This window comes from Cryptomeria japonica, chromosome 5 (genome assembly GCF_030272615.1).
Source record: "Cryptomeria japonica chromosome 5, Sugi_1.0, whole genome shotgun sequence".
In the NCBI taxonomy this organism is placed as follows: Eukaryota; Viridiplantae; Streptophyta; class Pinopsida; order Cupressales; family Cupressaceae; genus Cryptomeria; species Cryptomeria japonica.
In genome coordinates, this window is record NC_081409.1 from 814,326,622 (window position 1) to 814,341,927 (window position 15,306).

Sequence of the window (15,306 nt, forward strand, 5' to 3'; positions counted from 1 at the left end):
AAAACAAGAATAAGGTTATCTCAAGCTATTGTTGACAAATATCAAAAGGGGATATGCTTTATAATAAAGAAGGATGAGATTTGGATGGAGGCAGTAGTCACAAGGATTATTTGGGTTACAGAAATGGGATATGAGGCAGATGAGGACATAATTAAAATTTAAGCAAAAGCCCTCCTAGAAGCTCCTAAAGAACCAACATAAAAAGTATTTGGAAATGCAGAAACAATTGAAAGTGGTATTCAATCTCAGAAAAGAATAAAGAAAACTGAACAGATAGTTAGAAAAGGAACAAGGCAGGCAAAAGCAATCAAGGAAGATGTATTGAATAAAATTGGTATGAAGGAGAGTGAATTGGAAGGACTACAATCAAAAACATATCTTTCACCAGTTGCTACCTCCTCTAACAGTGAAATACCAATAGAATTTAAAAGGGTAGGAAGGAAAAGAAAACCCTCACTGGTACCCTCTCCTGCACCAAAAAGAACAAGACAGAAACAAGCAGTTAGGCCTTTGGCAATGAAGTTGACACCAAAGAAAAGGAAAGTAAAACAAGTTGTCCCTCCTTTAGACAAACTTTTGAATGAGATAACTAAAGATGGCAAATTGTCAAATATCAGCAAGTTGTATAACACACTTTCAAATGATGAAAAAGAAAGTATAGAAAATAGTGTTATCTTACACCTAGATATCTATGAAAAATTCTTGATGGAAGTTGTAGATGATATACCCGATGACTTGTATAGAAGGTTTGAAGCAAGAAGGGTAGCTATTGTTGAATTGGATAAAAAGATCAAGATAGAAAAACTACTTGCAGTTCACCCAGTGAACTCAACACAAGAGATAGATGAATTAATTAGTGAGGATAACTGGATAGTAGTTTCAACCGATCATTGGTATGTAGCACTAATGGTTGGAAGAGTTAATGAGATATCACAAGAAACTACAGACAAGTGGGATATATTCTTTGTTGAGAAAGAGAAACAAGAAGAGCTTAAGAGACCAAAGACTTTTAAAGTCTACCAAAAGGATAAGGATAAGGGGAAAGGCAAAGTAGGTATTCATCTGAGCATAAAGATAATAGATAACTTGCCCCCACCTCCTTCTGATACTCCATCGGCACAAAATGTTGACACACTGTAACAGAGAGTATGGAAATACCACATGAGGACACAAATCCTAACTCGAAGGTGTTGTACACAATGAATATCGACACATAGGAAGTCAACATTGTCATTGATAAGGAAACAAGTGAGAAGAGAGATTTGGCAACTGAGCCACCGGTAGAAGACATTACGGTTGAGACAAACATTGAGGATGCAGTTGGAAATGTTGAAATTGGGAATGAGCAACAAATTGAAAAATCAGTTGATCCCTTGGTTACTGGAATGGTGACTGATAACATTAAAAAACCAACAGATGGGATACCGGCTATAGAAAAGCCTACTGAGTCACCGGTAGTGGACAATACTGAGATGCAAATAGAAAAACTGGTAGTGGATACCACTGTAAAATCATCAGAGACACCATCAGAGAAACAAGCAGAGAGCACAGAAAAACAAGTAGAGCAATAGGTTCATTCACAGGTACATACAAAGACAATGCCACCGGCTACAACTAAAAAACCTAAACCTTTGGTAGTTGAAATGCAGATGCAAACTGACCCTCCCGAGAAAGAGGAAAGTAAAGATATTACTACCTCCAACAGATTAGAAATTGTGAAGGTAGTTGGATAGTCATCCAGATCCTCCATAACTGAATTTAGACCAACTAATGTGATAGAGGTATTATTATATTCAATCAAGAAAATAACAGATTGTAATGCACTAGCATATAAGGCTATTAATGATACCATACAAATTTTGAAGATGATTTCACCCAAGTGTAACATGGAGAATAAATATTCCTTAGGCCAATTAGGCACATTGTCTAAGTACATAACCAACAATCTTCTAACAATTGATCAAATCAATGAGGAAACTTTCAGAGAGAAAATGAATAAAGAGAAAGAAAAATTCTTTGAGGAGACAGTCAAGAAGAATAAGGAACATATGGATACATTATTACTGGTACTAGGAAAGATAGTTTTGGACTTCAAGAAATTGTATAGAGACACATGTAAGACAAACATTTTGATAGAGGATATAGATAAAGAGATCAGCAGAGCTCAAAAGGAAATCAATGATATTGCTGATAATTTAATAGGTTCATTGGATTCTATATTGGTAGTAGAATAGAAAATTACTGGCTTTGAAGAGAAAATTGAAAATTTTGAAACAGATAAAGAGAGATTAAGGTTTAAAGGAAAGGAACTGAAGTGCAGACTAGGTCCTAAACTAGATATCCTCATCTCTTTGAGAAAAGAGATTTATGAGGCTCTTATTCTAGGACTTAAGATACTGCAAGAGAAAATGCACTTACTCATCGGTACAATCCAGAGGATTGAAGCAACACTAAAGGACAGTGAAAGATTCTACAATAGTCTGAATGTTGCTTTTGTAACCCACCGGTTACAAGGATCATAATATGAACTACACTCAATTGACATTGAATGATAGCCTTTGTCATTGATGCCAAAGGGGGAGTGGTAGAGGATGATAAAAAGGAATAAGGATGAGAAAAATATATGACAGAAGAGATCGTCTGCTCAGGGGGAGCACACAGTTTTGATAGTTTTGGTAAGACAGTTTTGGACAACACTTTTGGATATACTTTTTGGCTTTTTCTCATGAGTGTTGCCATCAATGCCAAAGGGGGAGATTGTTGGCAAATGCCCACTCCAATGAGAAATTGTAGGTGATTGAAGGTATTGTCATTGATGGCAACCATACAATCCTATGGCACTGGCAAACACTAGCACAGGCACAAACACTGGCAACGACAGCAACAAAGATGTTTACCGACACCCTGGCCGATAGGATTTTTTTTTATTGTATTTTGTATTTAATTATAAATATTTTTGTAAACTGACGAGGCATATTGTAATAAGGCTCATATATAAGTATGAGATCTTGTAGAACATTTGTAATAAGAAAATATGTGAGATGGATAATATGTACAAATATTAAGGCAGATTGTAGAATAAGGTTTATGATTATTGCAAGAGCTTAAACCAGTATTGAACCTGGCATAGCAGATGCTGGACTGAAGCAATACATGACATGGGATTTACATAATTCATTTTTGTAAGTCAGTGAGACTTCCCTTTTTGTATTTAAGCAATGAGCTTTAGGCAGTTGGCCTTCCTGCATGTGCAGGCCCCTATTATATCAGTATTATTCACTTATTGGCCAGTGAGCAAATATTGTGGGTCACAAATACCACCAAGGTTTCTCCCAAACTGGGTTTCCTCATTAAAAATATTGTGTTATGGTGTTCTTTCTATGTTGCTTTTACTGATCTTATTTACTACATTATTTCTGGTTTACTAGTACACTGTTTTTGCATGCAATTCATTTAATAAGTTTAGAAAATCCTTATACCGGTTAGATACTGATTAACCCCCCCTCTCAGTATCTTTGGGAATCTTAACACTGTTATCAAATTAGAGTTTTACCTATTGTTTTCTAACTATTTCAAAAGTTGGAAAATCCCTTTACGGGGTAGCTTTAACATGCTTATTATACAACCTGTAACCAGGTAACTCAAGATTGTTGAGTTCTTCAAATCCTCTAGCGAGGTAACCTTTAACAGGGTATGTAGCCATCCCTTAACTGGGTGATCTCTAAGAGGATGGGATCCTAGTAGAACCTTATTGTAAAGTCTTTAACCAGACCAGGCTCCTAATAGGGCAAGCTTTAAAAGAGTTCAAAAAGAAGCTTGTGGGTATTCATCCCCACCATGGTTTTCCTATTTGGGTTTCCACATGAAAAATTTGTGTGTTATGTGTTATACATTTTTTATGTGATCTTTATGAATTATTTGGTTGAAAGATTATGCCTGCAGAGTTAATGAGTTATGGTATTACTAGTATACCATGTGCATATGTTTATGGGTGATGTTGATGTCAAGTATTGATCATATATGTTTACTAGTAATGGTGATAACCAGTTGGTATTTCTTTAACTAGATAAAGTTGAGAAAGTTTTTATCTGTACCGATTCACCCCCCCTCTCAGTATCGGTTGGGGTATATGTTGTTCATCATTATTTAGTAATTGGTATCAAAGCACCTCTAGGTCCTCGGTGATATAAGATTAACCGCTTGAGGTAAAAGATCTTGTTGTAATGATGAAGAGGTAAGGTCCTAAGTTTAATAGAGATAACTTTAAGATATGGAAGGTAAAAATGAATAGGTACATCAAGAGCATGGGTGCTCAACACTGGAGCTATGTTGAGAATGCCTGTGTGACTCCTACTAGCACTCTAACTGATGATCAGAAGAGAGAGATCCAGTAAAATGGGCAAGTCATGGAAGCTCTTATCAGCAGCTTATTAGAGATTAAGTTTATTGATTTACAAGACAAGGACACACCTAAGGATGTAAGGGATGCACTAGAAAAAATCTATGGTGGTGATGAGCATGTAAAGAAAGCTAAGGAAGAAAGCCTTAGAGGTAAATTTGAGGATATGAGGATGGCTAAAGGTGAGACCATTCAATGGTATGGCATTAGGATTAAGATTACGGTTGGTGATATCAAAAGAATTGGTGGAACTATTGATGATACCACAATTGTTAGTAAGGTCCTTAGATCATTGTTACCAATCTATGCAATCAGAGTTGCTGCTATCTAAGAACTTAGGTCTATTGATAAAACCAAGGTATGCTTAGATTCTATTATTGCAAAGTTAACTGCATATGAGTTGAATAGCTATGATGGCAGTGTTCAGAAGACTGAGTCAGTCTTTAAAGCATCTACTGTACCATCTAGAAAAGGAAAAGAAATTAGTACCAATTATGAATAAAGACAATGTAGAAATATGGATGATGAAGAGATTTTGATGGAGTTTGAAGCTCTTCTTGCTAAAAGACTTCCGAAGGGAACTGGAAAGTATAGAGGAAAACTTCCTTTGAAATGTTTTTCCTACAACAAGATAGGACATATAGTTCTTAATTGTCCTAACAATGAAAATAAGGATAAATCGGAGAGGTTTAGAAAGTATAAAGGAGGAAACATAAGAAATTGTCTAGCTGTTGTGGATGAAGGTTTCACTGATGAATAATCAGAGGATGAAGAAAATGAAGACATAGTGTTTGTAGCAGTAAAGGAAGTAGTGTCTGACAAGAAAGCACTTCTCTCTCACATTGACAACTCCAATGAGTGGATAATTGATAGTGGTTGTTCTCACCACATGACTGGCGACCAGAAAAAGTTTCTATCTCTGGAGTAAAATGATGGAGGTGTTGTCAGATTTGGCAACGATGCACCATGCTTGGTGAAAGGTAAAGGATCCATCTCACTGAATGGAAAGGGTAGTGTAGATGATGCCTACTGGGTAGAAGGTCTTAAAGCATAACCTGTTGAGTGTTTCTTATTTGACTGACAAAGGACTAGTTCTAGAATTCAAAGGTGGAGTCTGTAGTATAATTGGGAAAAGTGGTGAGCTTAGTGCCACCGGGAAGCAGACGAGAGGCAACCTATTTCAGTTGAAAGCCAAGATAAGTCGGTGTCTAATGGCTAAGTTTGATTACAGTTGGATATGGCATAGGAGACTCTGTCATATGAACTTTGGCAATATTGTTAAAGCTAGTAAGATCAAGGCGGTAAGATGATTAACTTTGTTGAACAAACCTAAGAATTCTTTATGCAGAGAATGTCAAGTTGAGAAGATGTCTTCCTCAACTTTTAAATGTATGTCTTTCTCAACAAAACATTTACTTGATCTTGTGCATATTGATTTATGTGGTCCTATAATAACAAGAAGTATTCAGGGAGATAGGTATTTTATGATTTTTACTGATGATTGCTCAAGAATGATGTGGGTCACATTGTTGAAAGATAAGTCTGAAGCATGATGAAAGTTCAAATCTTTCAGAACATTAATAGAGAAAGAAAGTGGTAAAAAGATAAAATGCTTGAGAACTGATCAGGGAGGAGAATTCACTTCTAATGAATTCAATAAGTATTGTGAAGCTAATGGTATCAAGAGGTAGTTGTCTGCTCCAAGACTACCTCATCAGAATGGCATAGCAGAAAGAAATAAATGGACTGTAGTTGAAGCGGCTAGAACAATGTTGATCCAAGGAAAGGTTGCTCACACTTTTTTGAGAGAAGCAGTGAGCACTGCAATCTATACTATGAATCGAGTACTCATCAAGAAAGGAAAAGATAAAACCCCTTATGAGTATTGGACTGGGAAAACTCCCATTGTGAGCTACTTTAAAGTGTTTGGTAGTAAGTGATATATCAAGAGAAGTGAGCATTTGAGCAAATTTGATGCAAAATATGATGAAGGAATATTTTTGGGATATTCCACTAAGAGAAAAGCTCTCAAGTGCTACAACAATAGAACTCAGAAAATTATTGAAAGTATCAATATCAAAGTTGGTGAATCCCTTGAGGAACCTGAGGAAACATGTCATGAAAAAGTGGAAGATGAAACGGGTATAGCCTTCTGGGAACTAGTTAAGAAAGAAACGTGTAAAGATCTCAATGTTCCTGTATCGGTAGAAGCTGCAATAAGAGAAGAAGAAGAGTTTAGTGAAGAAGAAAAAAAAAAGCTAGCAGATCAGGATAGAGTCATTCCTAGATATGTGAAGCTACATCATTATCCCAAGCAAATCATAGGAGATAAGGATGCAGGAATACTCAGAAGAATAAAAGTGAAGGAGAACTCTTATATGATTTCTAAATTTGAACCCAAGACTTCTAGAGAAGCTCTTACAGATGAAGACTGGATTAAAGCAATGGAAGAGGAGCTAGATCAGATAGAAAGGAATGCAACATGGTGTTTGTTGCATAGACCAAAACATAAAAATGTCATAGGTGCCAAATGGGTCTTCAGGAATAAGTTGAATGAAGAAGGCACAGTTGTCAAGAACAAGGCTAGGCTTGTATGCAAGGGATACGCTCAGGAGGAGGGAGAAGACTATGGAGAAACCTTTTATCCTATGGCTAGAGTAGAAGGTGTTCGAATGCTACTTGCATTTGTAGCATTTAAGGGATTTAAGGTTTATCAGATGGATGTGAAGTCTTGTTTTCTAAATGGAATCCTAGAAGAGGAAGTGTATATAGAGCAACCAAAAGGGTTTGCCTTATCAGAAGATAGTGACATGGTGTGTAGATTACACAAAGCCCTATGTGGACTAAAATAGGCACCTAGGGCATGGTATGAAAAACTACACTCTCATCTTGTGAAGATTGGATTTTAGAGAACAAGTGAAGATAGCAACATCTACTTGAAATCAGAAGGTGATCAGATTCTAATATGTGAATTGTTTGTGGATGATATAATCTTTGGAGGAGATGATAAAATGAGTCATGCATTTGTAGATGAAATGAAGAAAGAGTTTGAGATGTCTTTAATAGGAGAGATAAAGTTCTTCATTGGTTTACAGATTTAGCAAATGAAGGAGGGCATCTTTATTACCCAGTCCAAGTATGTCAAAGAGGTATTGAAGGCTTTATTCTCCATAAACCGGTAAGTAGGGAGTTGCGCCTATAGGGGTTCGAATGCTAGTTCGATATGCCCATAGTGCTAGATTTAATCGAATGTGCCAATCACAACCAACACCATTTACTGTCTTTTTGAGTATCCTCAATATGTTAATGTTTGATGCTTCAGCCTAACCATTGCCTTATGAGTAATATGGGGTGGAAAAGCAGTGTTGGATATGAAACTTTTCACAGAGCTCACAGACATCTTGATTTTTCAAGGGGAGTCTGTTATCTGTGATTATGGACATGGGTACGCCATACCAACAGATGATTTAATTAAGGATGAATGAGGTGATCTGCTTGTTGGTGACTTGGGTAAATGGAACAACTTCGATCCACTTTGTGAAGTATTTGGTGGCGGTAATGATAAATTTATGACCATTAGATGAAGATAGATGGATTTTACCCACAAGGTCAAGTCCCCATTAACAAAAGGACCATGGTGTTGTGATTGGTTGCAATAAATGTATTGGGGCATGTATCAGATCTGCATGAACTTGGTATTTCTTGCACTTTCTGACAAAGTAGTAGGAGTCTTTTTCCATGGACGACAAATATTAACTCGCTCGCATGATTTTATTTGTTATTGAAGGACCACTTGAGTGAGCCCCACAAATTCCTTCATGTACCTCTTCCAAGGCTTTTGTTATCTCATCTTATTCGAAACATTGAAGCAGAGTACCATCAAAACTTTTCTTGTAGAGGGTTTTGGTGATGATGGTCTATCGAGCAGTTTGGTGGATAAAGGTTTTTCATTGGTTGTTTGATTGGTTAGGGGGAAGTGTGTGATCACATAGGTAAGTGAAAAAATCATTGTACCATGGGGAGTCGGAACCGATAAGGCAACAAACCAATTCAGATTTAGGGATATCATAACCGGGCATCCAAATTTGTTCTACCAAGAACTCATAGTTGTTGGATATCATTGGCATATGAGGAGCTAGCATGCTGATATGATGATAATTTATGTTGTCATTGATGTCAATAAGTTGAAGTGAACTAGTATGAAGAGGTATGAGGAGATGCAGTGAACCGGTGGGTTTCACTAAGTGTGACTACCAGTTGATAGTCTCAGCTCTAGGGTTATCAGTTTGGTGATCCAGCATGTGTGATGCAACCAATGATACTCTGTGATGAGTTAGCTAAGAGATGTGAATGAGATCGAGGTGCCATGTCATCTTTGTGCACGTGAAGGATTTCCTTGAGGATCTTGCATGAGAAGATCGACCGCGTTTGAAGTCTACCTTGGGAATGATCATTCTTCTTAGTGGTATGAGAAGAGAGCATGATGGGCTATTGATTCCCATGTGTGGTGAAGAATGAACGATGCAAATTGTCTTGTGATCTATTTGAAATTGTAATGGTCTATGGAATGTGTTTGGACGATCAAGTTTGGACCAGCTATGTTGTAAAGCTAAGATGCTTAGGGTTTAGGGGTTATGCTACTGACCTAACTATTGTCTATAAGGTCGATGATGTTTGTTATTGTAAAGTTTTTGGCAAATGTTGTGTGTGTGTATCCGAGTGATGAGATACTTGCTAGACCAGTAAGACGAAAACTGCAGAGTGTGATTGTAGAGTAGAGGAAATGAAAAGGATCTACCTTGGCATGTAGTGTTGTTATCAGATCAGAGTTTTACCTGTTGTCTTCTAACCATTTGAACAGTTGGAAAATCCCTTTATCGGGTAGCTTTAACAAGCTTATTGTAAAACTTGTAACCAAGTAACTCAAGATCATTATGTTCTTCAAATCCTTTAGCGAGGTAACCTTTAAGAGGGTATCAACCTTTAATAGGGTATATAGCCATCCCTTAACCAGGTGATCTCTAATAATATTGGTTCCTAGTAGAACCTTATTGTAAAGTCTTTAACCAAACTAGGATCCTAATAGGGCAAGCTTCAAAAGAGTTCAAACACAAGCTTGTGGGTATTCATCCCCACTTTGGTTTTTCCCATTTGGGTTTCCACGTGAAAAAATTGTGTGTTATGTGTTATGCATTTTTGATGTGATGTTTATGAATTATTTGGTTGAAAGATTATTCATGTAGAGTTAATAGGTTATGGTATTACTAGTATACCACATGCATATGTTTATGGGTGAAGTTGATGTCAAGTATTGATCATATTTGAATTGTTCAGACTTATTAGTTTATGGTGTTTGGTGTCTTACTGTGTTTAACTAGTATTTCCATGGTTAAGCTCACTAATGGTGATAACCAGTTGGTATTGCTTTAACTAGATAAGTTGTCGAGAAAGCTTTTATCTGTATTGATTCACCCCTCCCTCTTAGTAGCAGTTGAGGTATCTGTTGCTCATCATTATTCATCAATAGCATGTTGAATTTTGTGGAAGATCTAGGAGAGATGCAATTGTAGCCATTGTGTCAAAAGCTCGATTGTGATCTCTTAGTACTTGCTCAAATGTGATAGTTGTAAATGAGTCTTTGAAACAATCCACCATCCTTTTATACGACATGAGTTTAACATCCTTTGTCTGGTATTCACTAGTGACTTGTTAGATGACCAGCTGGGAATCTCCATATACCCGTAGCTCTTTTAGATACCATTGTATAGCCAATATGAGTCCTATGATCAAGGCCTCATATTCTTCTATATCATTTGTGCATGGAAAAGTGAGCTTGTATGACTTTAAGATGCTTTCACCTTGAGGTGTGATAAAAAGAATACTTGCCCCCAAGTCATGTCTAGTGTAGGAGCCATCAAAATATAGCTTTCAGGGTTGTGTAGCTATAATCATGAAGATTTATTCATTGGGAAAGTTGGAAGCAAGAGGATGGTCACATGTGAGGGGTTCATGAGCTAACTGATATGCAATAACCAATCCCCTGATAGCATTGTGATCCATATAATCAATGTCAAATTCACTTAGAATCATTATCCATTTGGCCAAGTGGCCTGTCAATGTTGCCTTGCTAAATAGGTACTTGAGTGGATCTCTTTTAGCAATGAGTTGTACGTTGTGTGTTAACATGTAGTGCCTCAATTTGGTGGCTGCTAAGATAACTACTAGACAAGCTTTTTCAATAGATGTGCAATTGAGTTCATAGCCTACCAATGTTTGAGAGATGTAGTATGTAATGCCTCACTAGGAACCCTAAAGGAAAATAATACAACTAGGAAACTAAAGGGTGAAATATATATATTTTTTAAAATACTAAGTGCATTAATTATAACCATTGCACGTCTAATAACACAACGGAAGACTAACACATGATATCCTAAGGGTTACCAACGAAGATTAATCATAGATTATATTAACACCACAGTTAATCCAATTGTCCATTTAATAAATAAATTCAATGCTTAAGTTTAAAACTACACATACATCTAAACTCCATAATGAAAGAATCAAGTATTTCAATGCATTCAATTTTCCATAATATATTTAAACATAAGATCAAGCAACTGAATTAACATACATTCCACTGACATAATATTACAATATCCATAATTACATGGCTTCCAAAAATACCACTGATTACAAAGTTACAATATCAAGGTTACATAAAAGTCTGATACAATGACCACAAGGTCTCAACTGAACAATGATCACGAACATGAGTTGGTACATGAAACACGAACCAAGAAACACTAGCGAAGCCTTTCCTCACTTGAAGACACAATCCAAAACATCCGATGGGAAGTGGCACTACCACCCGACCATGTGATCCCGAAATGGAACCACCCCACCATGCTAGGAGATAGTAGAAAACCATCAAGCAAGCAAAGTAAGACAAGTACGAAAGAACTACAAGACTCCACAAACATCCATGTGACTCAACTCACAAAACACTAGTGACTCTAAGGAAAGAGTGTCATCGCATAGCTCGATGGTTACCATGGTAGGCCTCCTAGGTCTCGGCTCTCTGTCCTGGTAACCTCTCCCAACTTCCAGCTCCAACTAAGTCTCATGCAGACCCTACCAATCCTTTCATGAAAACAAGGTGGTAAGTTTTCCATTCTAAGCCTTCTCGTAACATTATGAGCCCTGTACAAGCACTACACCTATGCACAAGGTACATTATCTTAATTAATATTTATTCTACCCACCCCCTAATCAATTATTAGGTTATTACTTTTTAACTAACTTTCGACGGGTTATCCTATCATCCACTTTGGGTATGGCCACCACTTGAAAACCACTATCTCTCATGGGACACTAACAGGAAAGATCTTTCTACGAGAACTCTATGGCGAAATAGATAGCCATAACTAATCTTGACAAACCACGGTTGAAGGATACACAATCACTAACCTAAGATTGACCATTTGGACAAAACACACAATGGCTCACATCAACGGGGTTATACAACAACACCTAACCAAGGATATATAATAACATAGGACATAATGATAGCACAACCAAAATTGCAATGAAATTAAGCTTGACTAAGAACACCATTTACACAAGATCCTAACACAGGCAATAGTTTCTTAAAACAACCAAAAGCATAAATAACTTGCAATTAAAGTTTTCCAAACAATAAGAATTACAACTATATTAAATAAATCAATTTTGTCATTTGTCCAATAAGTTAAATAAAATCTCATAGAAATAAATCTCCTAAGGTATTTCCAACATAATTATCAATTCTAAAAATTATAAGCTATTCTGAAAACATCCAGACTATAAATTGATTATATATATAATATAATTGTATGCATACCTATATATACATTGTATATATATAATATACTTATAATTATATTACAAATATATATATCAACTCATAAACCATATTAAAATAATAATACCAAATAACATAATGTCCAAAACAATATTAACTTACATATAATTACACACACACATACACACACACACACACACACACACACACACACACACACACACACACACACACACATATATATATATATATATATATGTATGTATATATGTATATATATACATATATATATACATACAGACACACATACACACACACACACACATATATATACACACACACATATATATATACATATATATATGTATATATATATATCCTTATATTTAATAAGTTAATTTAGAAACATATTAAATAACCTACATGGATGTCAAAAACCTCTGTATTTTAGACTATACGGCGTAATCTACGGAAGAGCGTATATAATACTGTCAGGCCACATTGCACGGTAACCCATTCTACCCACGGTAGCCCATGCTACCATCGGTAGCATGTACTACCATCGGTATCACTGCTGTCTAGTTTTTTTCAATTTATATATATATATATATATATATATATATATATTAAATTTATTTCCTTTTCTCAATACAACGATAAAATAAAGAAATTTCCAATACCAATAAAAATTTTTCTCACAAAATTTTATTTAATAATTTTTTTTTTTATCTAAAATTTAAGTAAATTATTTTTTCAATATTTAAATAACCCAATAAATTTAATTAATAATTAAATTTATTTTCTTAAAGTAATAAACCATTTCATAGAGATCCAATTATTAAACAAAACTGCCATAGCCAAATCTCAGAACAAAATCAAACAAGAGGGAATGTTTTCTCTGGTAAACCCCATTCCTCCCAAATCTTGAAATTTCCATGCACAATAAAAATCTTGACAAATTTTCCATAATGATTTTCCTAATTTTCTCAAAATTAAATTCTTCCCATAAACTAGAAATTAACATCAGGCATGAATTTTAAATCAAAACCTGAATTAACCAGAAGAAGGTTTTGAATCTGACAAATAATTTACACACACATCATTCAGAGAAAAATGGAAGAAATAGAAATATTTTCTTAAAAACCAACAATCAAAAGAAGCCACCCAGCCTGGTATAGCTTTCTTGGAAGAAATCTGTAGAAGAGCCCTAATCTTTCCAATAAATTTCTTCACCTAAATCCTTGACCTGTTTCCTGTGTATCTAAAAGAAAGACCTATTCCCCTATTTAAACTAAAATTCTAGGTTGAATAGCTTTTTCTCAAAAACCTAAATTTAGTAATAAAAGCAATTTTCTTTTCTTTTCTAATTTTATAACAAAAGATAAGCTAACATGCAATAATTAAAAATCATTATTCTTTCTTTTTTTTTCTCATGCAAATTAATTAATTTTCCAAATAAAGAAAAACCAATACTTTAATTCTAATTAATTCTTTTATTCATTTATTCTTCTATTTATTTATTTATTTATTTATTTAAAATTCTAGGAAACAATAAATACAGTTAATCTAATTTATTTTTCCACTAAAATTTAAATAAAATATATTTCTAATATCATGCAGCTTGCAACTTAATTTAATAATTTCTTTTAATTAACTAAATTTATAATGTCAATGCATAAAAAATTCAACTATGAGATAATTCCATAAACTTAATTAATTAACTAATTAAATCCACTAAAACACACACAACGAAACAAACCTCAAGCAAATACTCATAAAAAGATCAAACAACAAATTACAAAGGCTGAACAAACTGACAAGATGACCAACAGATGACACTCACATGAGTGTAAATGAGTAAAATAGGGTCAACTATTATCTCCTCCACTTCCATCGGAAAATATAAGGCATGCTTAGACCTGTGAAGCTAGGTGGAGATGATACCCCGTACCTACCCAGTACTTGTACCTGCAATAGCTTGCATCACCAAACCACATATGCATATATACTATATAGAAAACATGGCATACACACCGACGAAGGAGAATCGTGACGTTCCTTGTCTCACCGAAATGAGTGAAGGAAAATTATCCCCTTGCATCCAATACACTCGCAGACACATAACACATAATTACACATTGCATAGATAATGTAAAATGTCAGTACATAGCAATAATCCATAAAATGCCATTAATCACAAGTGCTGAAATACTGCAAAAAAATTATGCATCTCATCTCTAGATAAAGCATGAAATAATATCATAAAAATCTGAATAATACACCATGGTAATGTATCCACTGAAAATAAACAATAATAGAATATGAGTCTAAATGAGTTCAAATGAGTAGGGGTACTACATCTAGTATACAACACATTATTTTCCTTTTGCATTGTGTTGTGCCAACAATACTCCTAATGTTGTATTTGTATCTGAAATGTATAGCAATAAAGGTTTGCTTGGATCTAGTGGAATCAACAAGGGTGTATTCATTAGGTAGTCTTTAAGAATTTGGAATGCTTGCTGGCACTTTGTATCCCACTGAAAGTGGATATTTTTATGTAACAAATGGGTGAAGGGATGACATTTTTTGGCCAATTGTGCAATGAATCGCCGAATGGATTGTAGTTGCCCTTGTAGTGTCCTTAACTAACTGATGTTCTTTGAAGGTGGCATGTCCATGATTGCTTTGACTTTCACCGGATCTACTTCAATGATTTTACTTGAGACAATGTAGCCTAAGAGCTTCTCGAAGGTTACTCCAAAGACACATTTCTTTGGAATCAGATGGACATGATATTGCTCTAATTTGTCAAATATTTTCCCCAGTATTGAAAGATGACCTTCTCTTGTTAATCATTTAGCGAGTAAATAATCCACATAATCTCCCATTATGGTGTGCATCATATCGTGAAAGATGGTAGTCATAGCTCTCTGATATGTTGACCCCACATTCTTCAGACCAAAAGGCATCACATTCCAACAGTATGTTCCCCATGGACATTTGAAAGTAGTTTTGTGTTGATACTCTAGGGTAATTTTTATCTAGTTGTACCCGAAATATC